The 15,324-nt window shown below is 50.2% G+C and overlaps 1 long non-coding RNA gene across 1 annotated transcript in view; it reads left to right on the top strand.

Annotated features, from left to right (window-relative positions):
- LOC138570160 (uncharacterized) overlaps positions 1 to 13,860 on the top strand; it is a 60,442-nt gene extending 46,582 nt beyond the window's left edge. The window contains exon 2 of the long non-coding RNA XR_011303409.1: positions 13,548 to 13,860. This is a non-coding gene — a long non-coding RNA (uncharacterized lncRNA). The remainder of the gene's footprint in view (positions 1 to 13,547) is intronic.
- Positions 13,861 to 15,324: the final 1,464 nt, after the last annotated feature.

The raw sequence follows: 15,324 nt of genomic DNA, 5'->3' as shown, positions 1-15,324 counted from the left end.
CTTGGCCCTCTTCCAGCTCCCACCTGCAAAGCTAAAAACCTAGGGGTTATCTTCGACTCCACACTCTCCTTCTCTCCTCCCATCGCTGATGTCTCTAAGAAGTAACACTTCCAGATGCACCTCCTCCAAGGGATTCTTCCTTTCCTCTCCTTCTCCTAGAAGCTCACTGTCTCCAGAGCTCTGGTTCTCTCTAGGCTGGACTATTGCAACAGCCTATTTCTAAATCTACCTGCTTCTACTCTCCGCCCTCTGCAACTTATCCAAAACAGGACTGCGAGACTTGTCCTTGGCCTCAAGCCCAGGGATCGTATCTCTCCAGGACTTAAATCTCTGCACTGGCTCCCAGTGGCTGCGAGGATTAAGTTCAAAACCCTCGGCATCGTCCACAAGGCCTTCTGGGGCCTGGGGCCTCAATATCCTCAACTCTCCCTTCCTAAATAGCTCTTTGCTCATCCGCCTCCAACTCCCTCAGGGTCAGTCGCTTCTCCAAGCAACGAGTTGGTGGTAGATCTCTTTTTTCGGCTGGTACCTCCCTCTGGAACAGCCTCCCTGCCTCTCTTAAACCTGAGATGAACCATCTCCGGTTCCAGAAGCACCTCAAAACCTTTCTCTTTGCTTCTGCTTTCTCTCCTCACCTCTGCTGATCTCCTGGCGGAAACCTGAACCACACTGGCTACCTGGACACCCTCTGATCTCGGGCTCAGGTCCCTCCCCTGCCATTGTCTCACACCTGCACTGCCCACCTGGCCAACCCTGCACTCGGGGACTGTTTCTGTATCCCTACAGTCCCCCTACCAGCCCCTGACACCTGTTGTCCGCATTTACCCATGCACTTGCCACGTGCTGGCCGCTACTCACTTATTCTTATCATCTTGTACTGCACTGGCCACATGCTGGCCGTTACTTACTTATTGTGACCATTTGTACTGCACTGTCCCTGCCCCCTTCCCACGCACTTGCGCGATCTGAATGACACCTGGCCTAGTAGGATCGTTGTCTGTCCTCCCTTGTTCCCCTCCCTTGCCTCGTCGCGCCGCGCCTTGAAGCACTTGTGCATAAGCACGTTATAAATGCCATATCATATCATATCAGTTCGGAGCCACATCAGCCAAGCATTGTGCTCTTTCTGCAGGAAATTGTCTTTGTCCTGCAGGGAAGTGCTACTTTACACATAGCTTAAATCAACCCAAGACAGACATTTCGCAAGGCTGTCATGTCAGGACAACCACATACCGGGCTTCACCCTTGAGGGATCATCAGGGCAGTATGGTCCTGACAGCTTTGTATATAGCTGTATAGGTGTGTGGGGAGGGGCTGGAGGTGGCTGGGGCTGTGGGTAGGGAGCAGCATATAGGGAGCCCCCCAAAGCAAGAGAAAGTGGTCGAAAATGGCACAAAGTGATTCCATCAAACTTGCCACTTTTAAAAATGATGCCGGGGATCCACGTAGAAACCTTTAAAGGTGGCCTGTCACAGTTGCAGGCCTTGCTTTGCAGGAAGGTTAGGGACGTTTGGACTACAGTGCAGAGATTTCCAGAAATACACAACAGTCTGGAAGTAAACATACTTCCCGAAGGATTCTGGTACTCCGGAAAAGGGAATATTCAGGGTGGCGGGCATTTTGTAGGTAACAAGAAACTCTTCTTTCCAGCCTCTATTCTGCAAAAGGTTTTTAGAACTCTTACTTGTGTCAACAGACTTCGTAGTTGAGACCAAATATTCGGAAGCTTTTTTTCAATTTTTTAATAGCCAAAGGGTCTGCACAAAGCAGCCATTTCTGCTTGCTATCTGTGATGCTGCACTCTGATGCGGCACGCAGTCACTTCCGCAAGTAATGCGTATTGTTAAATGTGTATTATCACCTCGAGATAGCAGCACAGCTTATCAGCTTCCTCTGAATAGGGGATTGATTCTATGCAAACTTTACTTCTACTTATAACCATATCATAAACAACAAAGTGAAAAAACTACACATCCCATCAACTTTGAGTCTTTGGTAGCATGATTGGTGTGCTCTGACATGTACTTCCTCTTAACCAATCCAGTTATCCAACATGTCCTTAAACACTTTGGACCTCATCACAAGTCCGGCGGTAACCCTTAAACATTGCCGTAATGGTATTAGCGCCGCCAATTCTGCTCCGCTGGATCATGAGAAAGCGCAAATACCGCTGATTGAGAAATGAGCCGGCGCAATTACAGGCGGCGCTATTACAGCCGATGCTATTACAGCCGGCCACACAAAGCGCAAACACAGCCGCATTACGAGTCCATATCTGGTGGTATTAGTGCCAAAAACCGGCACTAATAGCACCGAAAACACGGTGCAGTTACCTCCAGCATCCAGCTGTAGGTAAATTAAGACAGTTGCCAGAAATTAAGACACAGGTGATCCTAATCCACCCCAGAGGGCTACATAAGGCACACCCTTACCCCAAATACTGTCTCAAACACCTGGCTGCCACTAGCCACTGTGAGCTGAGACAGACAGCTGCTCAGGCTGCGCTTGAAAGTGGAGAGGCTGGACAACCAGGCCAGGGCACAGTGAGTACAGGGAGGGGGACGGGAGTCAGGAGGGGGAGTATAGGCCAAGCAAGGCATGCCACAATACCCAGGGTCAGACCCTCACATTGGACCATCACTGACAGCCAGTTGGCCACCCTGTACCTCCTCAACAGGGAGACCATAAAAGAGCTCACCACAATACAGGACGACAAGGGAGAGGGATCAACATCCGGATAGCTAGCCTCCCACTGCTAAAACTAGTGTCTGTCCTACAATTCCTTGGAAATGGCACCTTCCAGCACTCTGTGGCCATGATGCACGGCATAGCACAGCCCACATTCTGTGCAATGTTTGCCCAGGTGCTTGAAGCCCTCTTGCGGCAAGTCCAAAGTCACATCTCACTGCCTACCACCCCATCCCAAATCAATGCCATGAAGGCACAGTTCTATGCCATTGCCCAAATGCCAAATATGTCTGCTGCCCTGGAATGTACCCTCGTTGCGCTGGTGGCCTCCAAGGCCCATGAAGCAGTGTACCGAAACCGCAAACACTACCACTCTGTGAAAGTGCAGGTGACCTGTAACCCCAACCTCATCATCACCCACTACTGTGCCCGCTACCCTGGTTTCATCCACGATGCCATGGTCCTATGGAACAGCACACTGCCAAGATTCATGAAGAGGCACAGATGACAACAGACATGAATAGTAGGTGAGTAGAAAAGCTAGCACACATGCGGTGTGGGTGACATGCTCAAATGGGGGAGGTGTTCGATATGACCACACAAAGGATGGCATGAGAAGTGAATGCAAAATCTGCACTTGACCACCTTTGGCACCAACGTCACAGTACAGACCAGGGCGCATGCACATGCTGTCCTTACCTGCATGCAGAATCAGTAGTACACATACAGTATCAAATACACCAAAATGACTACAGGTACCACAATGCAACACACATCCACCAAAGCAATGCAATCAAATGGCCAAAATGCCATACAGCACAACATCCCTGCCAGTGCCACGGCCATGCACCCAAGTGCGGCCAGCCCACAATGCCCACCCATTGCCACCAGAAGCCCAGGGATGGTCCATGGGGAACCCAGCATGCAACGTGCATGGTGTGAATACACAGCCACATGACAGCCACCATGTCCGCTGCACATGTCACTGACACACACCGTACGTAACATATGCTGCAAGGGAACAGGGTGCATGTAAAGCACAAACAATGCATGGTACAAGTGACAATGCATGCACAGACATAGGATAGACACATGCTGTGAAATGAAGGCCCATCTGCACAAGTAGTCCATTGACCTGATATTGTGTAAGTCCACCCCCACACCTTACACAGTGACTAATGCCTGTGCCTTCCCCATGCAGGTGACTCCTATGCCCACAGCTGCCATGGCTAATGACCCTTGTGTGCGAACCATTAACATTGCAAGACAATGCCTATAACCATGCTCACAGCCGGACCCGTGTGTGCATTGAGCGTACTTTTGGCCTCCTGAAGGCACGTTTCCGCTTCCTTGACCATACCAGTGGAACCCTGATGTACGCTCCAGACAAAACTGGCAAAATTGTGCTTGTGTGTGTGATGTTGCACAATATCTGCCTGAAGAGAAATGTTCTGCTACCCCCTGACATGGATATGCCACCCCAGAGGATGAGGATGCAGTGCCCGTGGCTGAGGCAAATGCACGCATTGGCAGAGATGATGTGAGGGACGGGAGAATGGCATGTCAGGCTCTGATAGACAATTTCTTTTGACACTTTCACATGGCACAAGCCATGCACAACTGTGTGACACCACCCTAATCAATAAACACGACAAAGACACTATCATGAATGTCCTCAAATTGATGAATTTTATTGGTTTTTATGGAATGAAGTGCGCCGACAATAACCTGTTTCCCCACCAACACCCCATCACACTATCCACCCTCCCCCCTCCAACACATCACACTATCCCTCGTACCCCCTCCAATACCTCATCACACTATCCCTCCTCCTGCCTCCCCCACCAACACCCCATCACACTATCCACCCTCTCCCCACCAACACCCCACCACACTATCCACCCTCTCCCCACCAGCACCCCATCACACTTACCCCCTCCCCCAGCAACACCACATCACACTACTCCCTCTCTCCCCTCCCACCACCAACATAAGGAAATCGGTGTCCCAGAGTCAATCACAACGTGGCCTCTCCCCCTGAACCCCAAGCATGCCCCTGGTGATCTCAGGCACAGATGGGGCCCTGACTGGGTGTGGATGATGTGGACAGGATGAAGCCTGTCCCAAGGTCCTGCTGCCTTTGCACTTCTGTTGGCCTTTGCCAGTGCAGAGACAGCTTCTGTCATTTCACAAACACTTTGGGAATGTTAACAATCATCTCAGCCCTATTCCGTGCCATGGAACGCACAATCCTGCGGGTAGCTCCCTGAATACTGTCCCTAATAGCCTGCAATTATGTGGTGTGCATGTGGCCAATCCCCTCCATCTGGCGCTTTCTGCGCTCCATGTCCTCGAGCCTACGCAACGGCATGCTGCGTGTTGTAGTGTTCCGTGTGAGTGGGGAGGCTCTTCACTGGCGCAGGGATGAATGCAAGGGAGCCATAAGTGGGAGTATGATATGATATGATAGGATATGATATGATATGATATGATATGATATGATAGTTTATTTATATTGCGCCCATACACAAGTATTTCAGGGGGCAACGAGGCAAGGGAGGAGTACAAGGGAGAACAGCAACAACGATCTTACTAGGCCCAGTGACATTGAGAACACGCAAGTGCAGGGTAGAGGAATGGGGGAAAGTGCAAGGGGCAGGGGGAGGTGGAAAGTGCTGCTGACAGTGGAAAGTGCTGAACACAAGAACTAAACAGCAACAGGTAGTGCGGCCAGCATGGCAAGGGCAATAATAAGAAGGTGCAGACAAACAGTGACTAATAAGTGCAGGAAGGGGACTGTAGGGTTGCAGATACAGAACCAAGTGCAAGGGTTGCCAGGAGGCAGTGTGGGTATGTGGGTATGTGGCAGGGTGGGCAGGGATCTGGGCCCAAAATCAGAGGGTATCCAGGTGCCGAGTGCAGAACCAGACATAGATCAGCAGGGGAGAGAAAGAGAGAAGGCAGAAGCAAAGAGGCAGGTCTTGAGGTGCTTACGGAACCTTAGATGGTTCTCCTCAAGTTTCAGAGAGGCAGCGAGGCTGTTCCAGAAGGAGGCCCCCACCGAAGAAAGAGATCTACCCCAACTTGTTTCTTGGAGAAGCAACTGACCTTGAGGGAGTTGAAGCTGGAGGAGCGAAGAGCTCGAGTAGGAAGGTATTTCCGAAGGGAAAGTTCAAGGTATTTCGGACCCAGGTCTTGTGGACAATGTAAAGGGTCTTGAACTTAATCCTTGCAGCCACTGGGAGCCAATGAGGAGATTTCAGGGATGGAGAGATATGATCCCAGGGCTTGAGTCCAAGGACAAGACTTGCAGTCCTGTTCTGGATGAGTTGCAGAGGGCGGAGAGTAGTAGCAGGGAGATTTAGAAAGAGGCTGTTGCAGTAGTCCAGCCTAGAGAGAACCAGAGATCTAGAGACAGTGAGAATACCTCTGAGGAGGTGCAGTTGGTAGTTTGACTTCTTAGAGACATCAGAGATGTGTAGAGAAAAGGAAAGCGTGGAGTCGAAGATGTCTCTTAGGTTCTTAGCCTCACAGGTGGGAGTAGGGAGAGGGCCAAGATAGGCCGGCCAGAGAGTGACAGGAAAGGAAGGTGCAGGGGTGACGATGAGGAGAATCTCTGTCTTACTGGCATTAAGGCAGAGGTCGTTGGCGGCACACCACTCCTGGATTGCAGACAGACACTCAGAGATGAGAGAGGGAGGAGAGGTGGCAGAGGGGAGCCTGAAAACAAGTTGAGTGTCATCCGCATTGCACTAAACATTGGAGCCGAGAGCAGCAATGCGGTGGGCGGGGGGTACCAGGTTTTGGTTGAAGGAAAAACCCCAGTTGGATCTGGGAGGGTCGGTTGGTGAGGAAGGAGGTCTACCAGGCCAGGGCCGGATCAGTGATACCCAGGCTATCACGCAGGCGGCTCCACGCCCGGCTCCGGTATCTATGCATGCTGGCTGTGGATAGGGCTCTCTGGGGAGTGTTGGCGCTTGCAGCGTGGAGGGCTCTCCGGGGAGTGTTGATGCTGGTGGCGTGGAGGGATTTCTGGCAAATGTGGTCCTTCAGCTGGTGAGGACACCGGGCTGGTGTCCACCGGTAGCGCCTCAGTAGCACCGGCAGCAGGTGTGGCCTCAGTGTCAGGGCCTCTGGCTGCGGGTGTGGGTGCATGGGATATCTGCCTCAGTGTGGCCTGTGTGGGCCTTTACAGGGTGGTGGTGTCAGACCTTGAGGGCCTGGTAGCAGTGTTCCCTGATGAGCCTGCATCCTCCTCCCCGAATGCCTATGGCGATGCGCGAGTGCCTGTAGGGGACATAGGAAATGTCATCAGGTATGGTTCACCCATGTGTGTTGACATGCAAGGCACAATTGATATGGCACAGAGTGTGGCACCACACATATGGGAAAATGGGCATGGTTGGTCATGGGAGGATGCATGTGGGCCCAGCGCCATGGGGTTGCTTGTAACAATGTGTGTGTGACCCATGCCCTGTTGGTCTTTGTCCTGTCTGTGGGTAGGCCAGGGTATCATGCTGGGGCAGCTTGCATCTGGCATGCATGCTTGTGTTCCTTCTTGGCCCTACATCCCCTCCCCGGGTGGTACTTACTCCATGGCACTGTCATGGCTCTACGGGGCACTGCTGTGCAGCCAGCATAGCTGCACTGTGGTGGTACGGTGATTGGCAGGCTGGGCACATGTCGGTGTGTGGGACACTTGCTTTCCTGTGTCTTGCCAGCCATGTTGACATAGGGCAGGCCTACTTGGGCCGCATCATGCTGGTGTGACTGCTGCACGGTGTTATTTCGCTCATGCATCTCAATTCTGCTGGCACAGGGTGCGCCAGTAGGGGTGTGCTGCCCATAGTAATGGTTTGGTTCACTTGCTTGACCTTCCTGCTGATGTGAGGCTCAGGTGTGCCCTTGGTGACCTGCCCCATGGCTGATGTGAAGGGTGGTTGATGTGCCATCCCGTCATTCTGCCCTGTTGGCTTGCCCAGCTTCTGGGTCTGCTGACTTGTGTCCCAGCCCACTTGGACATCTTATGCCTTGATGCTATTTGTGCATGCATTTATAATGGGGGCGGGGGGTGTTGACTCACCTCCTGCATCCTGGCTGATGGCACCAGCCTCTGCACTGGCGACTCCCTCTATCCCTTCAAGGTCTGGCACTATGCTACATTCCTTCTCCCAGACGATGAGGGCCAATGGCTCTACAGTACCTCCTCCAGTCACCAGGGACTCTTGCCAGTGTTGAGACAGCAGTCCCCACACTCTGACCCTCAGGTCATTCCGCCGCTCGCGGCAGTCCTCTCTGTCACGTGGTATGCCGGTTACTGCTGTCACCTTCTGGGAGATGGTAGTCCAGATGGCTGTCCTGTACTGGCTAGTCGTCTTGCATTGGCGACTGCAATAGAGTTCATCACTGTGTGAGATTACCTCGTCTGTGAGGACAACAAGCTCCTCCTCGCTGAATTTGGGTTTATGAAGGAGAGTTGCGGCCACCTTGCCTCTTGCTCTCTCCTGAGATATTTTAGCTGATTACCAAGAACAGATGGCTGCAGGATGTGGAGATATTTATATTTAATGGATTGTGTTTTTCATAATGGCCACCGTTACGTTCCGGCAGTGACGCAATATCTGCCAGCACTATTAGCACCGGGATCGGCGGCGGTAGCGCTATCAGCGTTGCTTTCTTGAAGGTAGCTCTTATTTCAGTGGTTATCGTCATGCGCTAATGGAGTTACCACCGGTGTCAGGGGGGCATTCACGCCAGGTTGGGATTCAGCGCTAATTCCACTGCACGACCCAGCGTTAACACTATTAGTGCCCGGTGGTAATTGAGCTGGATTACCGCCAGGCTTATGATGAGGCCTTTATCCCTTGAAACCTCTTTCTCTTTCCTTGCTGCTCGAGCAGCAGATAAGTAAAGTGAGCTATTATGTTTGTTGTGTGAGCTGTAATTGTTTCGTTTATTCACTGTTGTAGTACAATGCCACGCTCACGTAGAGGGCTTAGGAATCAGACGGGGTGTTGGAAGGTGATGCAGCCTCAGCCTCCGGCACCCAGAACCCTCGTGACCACCCGGAAGAGGGCAGGATTCGAAATACGTACCACAAAGCACAACAGTTCTTGGAGGTTCCAGCACTGGCGGTCTATTTCCATGTGAACTTAGAGCTGTGGAGAGCACGCACGGACCATCCTACTCGCGGATAAACAGACATTTATAGTTATATATATATATATATATATATATAGTAATTAAACCTGCCACAAAAAGCAGACACTGGTGTGGATGAATTCCTAGCAATAACTAAGGCTGGGAAAGTATGCCTGTGGACAAGCGGAACACGTGATACAACTGGACACACTCGCCAGGAGACAACATTGATGCGCACAATCCCAAGACAAACTGAGAAGCTGTCTAAGCAGCACACTCCTTGACCTGTGTACAAAGAAAAGACACTGCGAGGGCTCATATTATGACGGGAACAGGCCTCAGTACCCTGTGTGATATCTACTATTGGCTCAGTAAGACTCTGAGAGCAAGCCATGAGTAGTTCTAGTGGTGAGGGCGAAAGGCCCCACACCAGCCAAAAGACACTGCAACCCAGTATGGGGCATATTATTCAAAAAACACTTAGTGCTGCGCTTGGGCACAGTGTCAAGCACTTCCTGATGGAGGATTGTTTGGCGCTCTCCAGGGGTATGGAGGAACTCATATGGTCAGGCAACCCTGGAGAAGCAAAGGGGTTAGAAATAAAGCCTGCAAGGTGCACAGTGCCTAGACGCCCACAGGGCTCACTATGGAAAGAGAAAGGTGGCACAAAGGAGGCAGCAGGGTCCAGGGGGAGAGTGAACTGGTTGCAAGACACCACCTCTAGCTCAGAGGAGCAGGAGGATCAAAACTGGCATGAGCAGTCTAGCGAGGAGGATGTAGAGACACACATCCTCCAGTGAAGCCCAGAGCAGTAAATCTACAAAGAAAAGGAAACGGGCAGATGAACAAGAGGATGCTGGGGATGTGTTTCATGCAGATTGTCTTATTCAGCCCAGGTCCTCAAAATGGGAACCACCAGTTAAGATTGCAGCATATTTAAGAAAAGGCTGAACTCGCAACTGTCTAAGGAAGCCAGAAAAAGGTGTAGTGTCCCAGGCTGCATCTCTCTGAGGGAATTACTAAAACACCAGAAATTGATGAGAGGATGCTTACATTCATGGGCAGATATACCAAGGACGTGAAAAGAAAGGCCTGGATAGATCTTGGGGCTCATGCCAAGATAAGATGCTGGATGTAGTAGGTCCACTCACGAAGATCCTCCAAATGGCAGAGGAGACTAAACAGAAAGGGGAGAACATAGATCCTACTGTATTGGCAGGATGGACACAGAGGGCTATTTGCCTGTTGGGTAATGCCAACAGCGCCATTACGGCAGAGAGAAGGAGGTCTTTTCTACACCCTAATTTAAGTGAATTGGCAACGTTGAAAGCCGCAGCAGCAGCTAAAGGCAAATTGTTTGGCAATTCATTCATTAAGGAAATTACCAAATTTGCCAATACGTATGTGCCGCTAGATAAGGACCGAGCATCCCTAAAAAGGGTATTCAGCAGACAGGATATCGGACGGGCTGGTCGAGTAAGGGGCCGCTCGGCCAGCCAAACTCCTAGATTAGGCCTAATGGAGACAGAACCAATTGGAGGGAACAGGACAACAGAAAACAAAACCCTTTCTTCCCCTCAGGGGAAGAGGTAAAGGAAGACGCTGGCAGCACGCTGCACGACAGCAACATAATAATACAGGGGATAACAAACACAGCACAGAGCCGACAGCCAAAAGGCACAGAAATCCCAGCAGCAGGCAGGAGGGTTGCACAGTGCGTAGAGAGCTGGCAGTTAATCTGCAGAGATCCCTGGGTCCTAGATACAGTCCAGGGGTTCCATTTGGATTTGTATCAAGTACCGACACAGAAAGGGCTACCAAGGCCCATTTTGTTCAGTGAAGGAGACCAGCGGCTGCTGGATGTAGAAATCAGAGAGCTAAAGTGGAAGAAAGCCATTGTTCAGGTGCTACACGCCACAGACGGGTTCATAAGAAGTATGTTCCTGGTGAAAGGCAAGCACGAGCTGAGACCAGTGATCAACCGCGGATAGTTGAACGGGTTCATAGTTTACAGACACTTAAAAATGGAGGGTATCGACCTCCTAAAAGACATACTAGAGCAGGGAGACTGGCTTGATAGAGTAGACCTTAGAGACGCGTATCCGATGGTACCCATTCCCCCGATGCATGAACGTTCCTGCGCGTTCTCTGGGGAGGTCAGACGTGGCAATTCACATGTCTGCCTTTCGGACTGGCATCAGCACCCTCGTGCTTCACCAAGGTGATGAAGCCTACAGTAAGCCGACTAAGAGAGCAGGGTATTCCACTGATCATATACCTGGACGACATATGCATAATGTGCCAGGACGGGGAACTGCTTCAGGAACAGGTGACAATAACAACTGACCTGCTGCAGCAACTGGCCTTCCTAGTAAATTGAAAGAAATCTCAGCTACGCCCGGAACAGTACATGGAATTTCTGGGTTTTGTGGTAGTCACGACCCAGGGGACTCTCAGTTTACCGTTAAACAAGGTAAACATGATCAAGAAAGAGTTCAGGATCACCCTGACAAAGAAAATGATATCCCTAAGGGAATTAGCCAGACTGGTAGGTCGTCTGGCATCCTAAATTCAGCCCATATTCCCGGGACCTCTCCACTATAGAGCCCTGCAGAGGCTGAAGATACAGCATCTCAGAAAGGGTCTGTCTCACGAGCAGAGATTCCAATTTTGCAAGAGGCGAGAGTGGAATTGGAGTTCCAGCATATGGAAGCCTGGAACGGGAGAGCAATATTTAGCTCATTCCCACACCTAGTAATACAGTCCGATGCTAGCTGGTGGGGCTGTGGAGCCTGTTGCGAGGAATTGATGACAGGAGGCAGATGGTCAGATCAGGAGATCGAGTTGTGCATCAATTGGCTGGAATTTCTTGCGGGTTCATTTGCAGTGAAGTGCTGGACCCAGGAGAGTGCTCAGTGGTGTGTACTCCTCAAGATGGACAATGTGTCCGCAGTCAGGTATATTAACCGGCTGGGCGGAACGAGATCCAAAATGCTGGCAGAGCTGGTGAAGGATTTCTGGCCGTTATGTTGGCAGAGGAAGGTCTCAGTGACAGCAGAATACTTACTGGGACTTCAGAACGTATTAACAGACTGAAATTCCAGACACTGTAAGGATGCTAGCGATTGGCAGCTCTATTCAGGGGTTTTCCAAGAACTGATGTCACGATGGGGACCGTGTTGGACAGATCTATTCTCGCCGAGTTTAAACAGACAGCAGCCTAATTTCTTCAGTTGGAGACCGGATCCAGAGGTGGAGGTGACAGATGTGTTTCTCCAGACCTGGGGGCCGTGCAGCGAGTATGCGTTTCCTCCATTCTCAATGATCCAGAGGATGCTAGCACAAGCAAAGAGACAAAGGGTCTCGCTAGCGGTAGTAACACAGACTGGAGGGGACAGGCCTGATTTCCCAGTCTGTTGGAGATGGCTTACTACAAGCTGATAGCTCTGCCGAGACGTGAGACGATTGTGATGCGGCCCACAGGGAACATACACCCATTGGTGCAGCAGGGAACCTCAACCTGATAGCGTGGGTGATTTCCAGGGATCCTGTGTTAGGCCGAGACATTCAGGAGAAGCTGAATGCATCTTCAAGGAGTCGTGGGACCCTGCAACCAGGAAAGGTTATAAATCTGCATTGACACAGTGGCATAGCAGGTGTCTGGAGAGGAACGTGCATTCCATTAGAACAGATGTGGTAAACATAGTGAATTTTCTGGCCCAATTGGCGGTGCAAGGGAAGGCTTATAGGACAGTCACTACAGCATGCTCAGCGATTTCAGCGGGACATCCATGTGTTGAGGGCTTACCATTAGGAGAGTATACTTTGGTATGCATGTTGCTGAGAGGCATAAGGAGTTTGAAGTCTCCAGCGCCTAAATACATGCAGCTGTGGGATGTCAATGTGGTGTTGAGGCTTTTTAGAAGATGACCTGACAATGCAGAACTATGCAGAAAGGCCCTTTCAGCCAAGGTGAAAACGCGTCTCTGTCTCATATCGTGCAAGAGGGTATCAGATGTGAGAGCATTGTAGATTACCAGGAAGACAGTATCCCCAACAGGGGTGGCCTTCACTGTCACGAAAAAGGACAAAGACAGTTTTGAGGATGGTGTCCTATGATGCTTTCCCATACCAGCCAAAACTTTGTTCGGTCAGATGTCTTGAGGCTTATGAAAACATTACGAATGGCCTTAGACCCGCAGGGGTAATGCAATTACTCATAACGTTGCGTAAACCTTCGGAGGCGGTAACCCCGGCTACCCTGGCGAGATGGATGAGACGGGTTATGCAAAAAGCGGGTATTGATGTGTTGATGTAGAACTCTACGGTCACACTCATTGAGGGGGCAATGGCCTCTAAAGTGTACAATTTAGGGGCTCAGCTGGAAGATAGCAGACTAGTCGAATGAGTCTACATTTAACATTTTTTATTTCAGGTCAATTGAACAGAGCTCGACGTTGGTGGTAGGTAATCTTTGAACAAGCATAATGTAATCCTTCGGTCTTGACATAGAATTCATATTCTCAACACTAACGCTATAGAAAGTCATAATTCTATTAAAGACACAGAGGCAAAGGATTATCCCACCCTAGCAAGCATAAATATCGTTATGATGTTATTATACTGAATGTTATGATGTGGAAGACTAATGTATTAATTGATTGTCATGATAACCCACCCTCAGTAGATCTATTTTTAAGACATTGTTTATATTGTAGGGGAAGAGGCAGATAACAAGACGGGAGGATCTTGAAGACTGAGGGCAAGGAGAAATGGAGTTGGTGTCAACAAGGTTGGGGAGCAAAGTTGAAGAGTCATGGAACAGTGAAAGAAAGAAGAGGTTTCAAGAGATGGAGTGTTTAAGGACATGTCTGATTTCATAAGAGGAAGCACATGCCAGAGCACACCAATCATTTGAGGACTACTGAAGACTCAAAGTTGATGGGATTTGTAGTTTTTTTAGTTTGTTGTTTATGATATGGCTATAGGTTTACTCTGCTTCTCGAGATGTAAAGTTAAGTTAAGGCATAATCACTTTGCCTCTGTGTCTTTATTAGAATTATGACTTTCTATAACCTTAGTGTTGAAAATCTGAATTTTACGGTATGTGGTCCACTTTCCATGTTTGCTGTTGGCCATGTTGTATCTCCTGCTGCTTCATTATTTTCACTCACCTGCCAAAATCCCCTCTTTCAGGCTCCAACATGTGTCTTTTTCTTCTGACCCACTCATCAACCCTCTGTACACAACCAAAAGTGAGGAAGGATTCAACTTTTGCCGGCTTACTTATCACCTCCCCCACCATAACACCATCTCTGCCCAATAACATTTGTCATCAGGCATTACTTTCTCATTGCCACACACTCAGTCAGAACGCATGTCTTGCGCACACCTTTCCTCTTTATTATTTTCTTCTCTAAACTACTTTTCGTGATGATTGTTAATGTCTCTGCTTTGGGGCAGTTCGTTACCAGACAGTAGTGCCCATCTATAATATCTCCTATCAACATATTACGTATGGTTTCGCATACTGCCAAAATGGCGTCTCTGGCCCACGTCACACCGGCCTGTCAACAATACAACAATGGACAGGCACTGTGGAAGGGGATTCTATGTCAAGCTCGAGGCTCATATAAATTCGAGTAGCAATCTTAACAAAGTAAAAACATTAAAAAAACATTCAACAAAAGTCACAAAAAAAGGCATGTCATGTGTCTCAGTCCACCAATCATGATGTACAGTCCTATCACCTCACGAGTCCTCCTCTCAACTTCGCCTTTACTGCTCGTGCAGCAGATAAGTTCTATTTTGGCCACCTACAATCCATCTAGCAGTCCTGCCAGGAGGCCACCCATATAGAGTGGGGCTGGTTGCTCCAACAAAGTGTCGAAGAAGACTGTGGGGTGACGGAGGGTTGCCACAAACAGGAGGAACGCCGAAAAAATAAATGGGCACTCGGAAAGGAGATGCCCCATAGAAGTAGAGGGGAGCCCCCGCACGCAGCACTTCTGGACAACGGAGGTGGGGAAAAGGTTGCTGGTCATAAGGGGAGAACCCTGATAAAGAGTTTCAGGAAAGGCACTGATCCCCCCACAACCTGAAGGGGCCCACTGGTGTGAACCGAGAGGTCGGACCCGCTGGACCCCGGGGAGTCCCCACTTCGCCAACAGGTGTGGAGCTGCGGAAGGCTTGTAAGGGGAACGGAGTGGCCTGGTGACAAGTGCAAGGAAGAAGGTAACCAGTGGGCCTAGTTAGGGAGCACGGGAACCTTGAGGGGCCAGTACCACAAGGGGAGATTCGGTGCAGATGTAGGCACGCAGGGCCATCCCTGGGGCATGTGCCTGCATTGCAGAGGATCCCCCTCACGACCCCTATTAAGTGAGGGTGCACAGCGCCGGGGGGGCAAAGGGAGAGAACGATACAAGGAGAGGAAGTGGATGACGATCCGTCCCCCCAGACCACCTGGGGGCAGCAGCAGACACAAGCGAGCTTGGC

Source organism: Ambystoma mexicanum, chromosome 2q, assembly GCF_040938575.1.
Source record: "Ambystoma mexicanum isolate Mex_15411 chromosome 2q, UKY_AmexF1_1, whole genome shotgun sequence".
Classification (NCBI taxonomy): Eukaryota; Metazoa; Chordata; class Amphibia; order Caudata; family Ambystomatidae; genus Ambystoma; species Ambystoma mexicanum.
The sequence above is the reverse complement of the archived record's forward strand: the minus strand, read 5'-3'. Positions and strand labels throughout refer to the sequence as shown.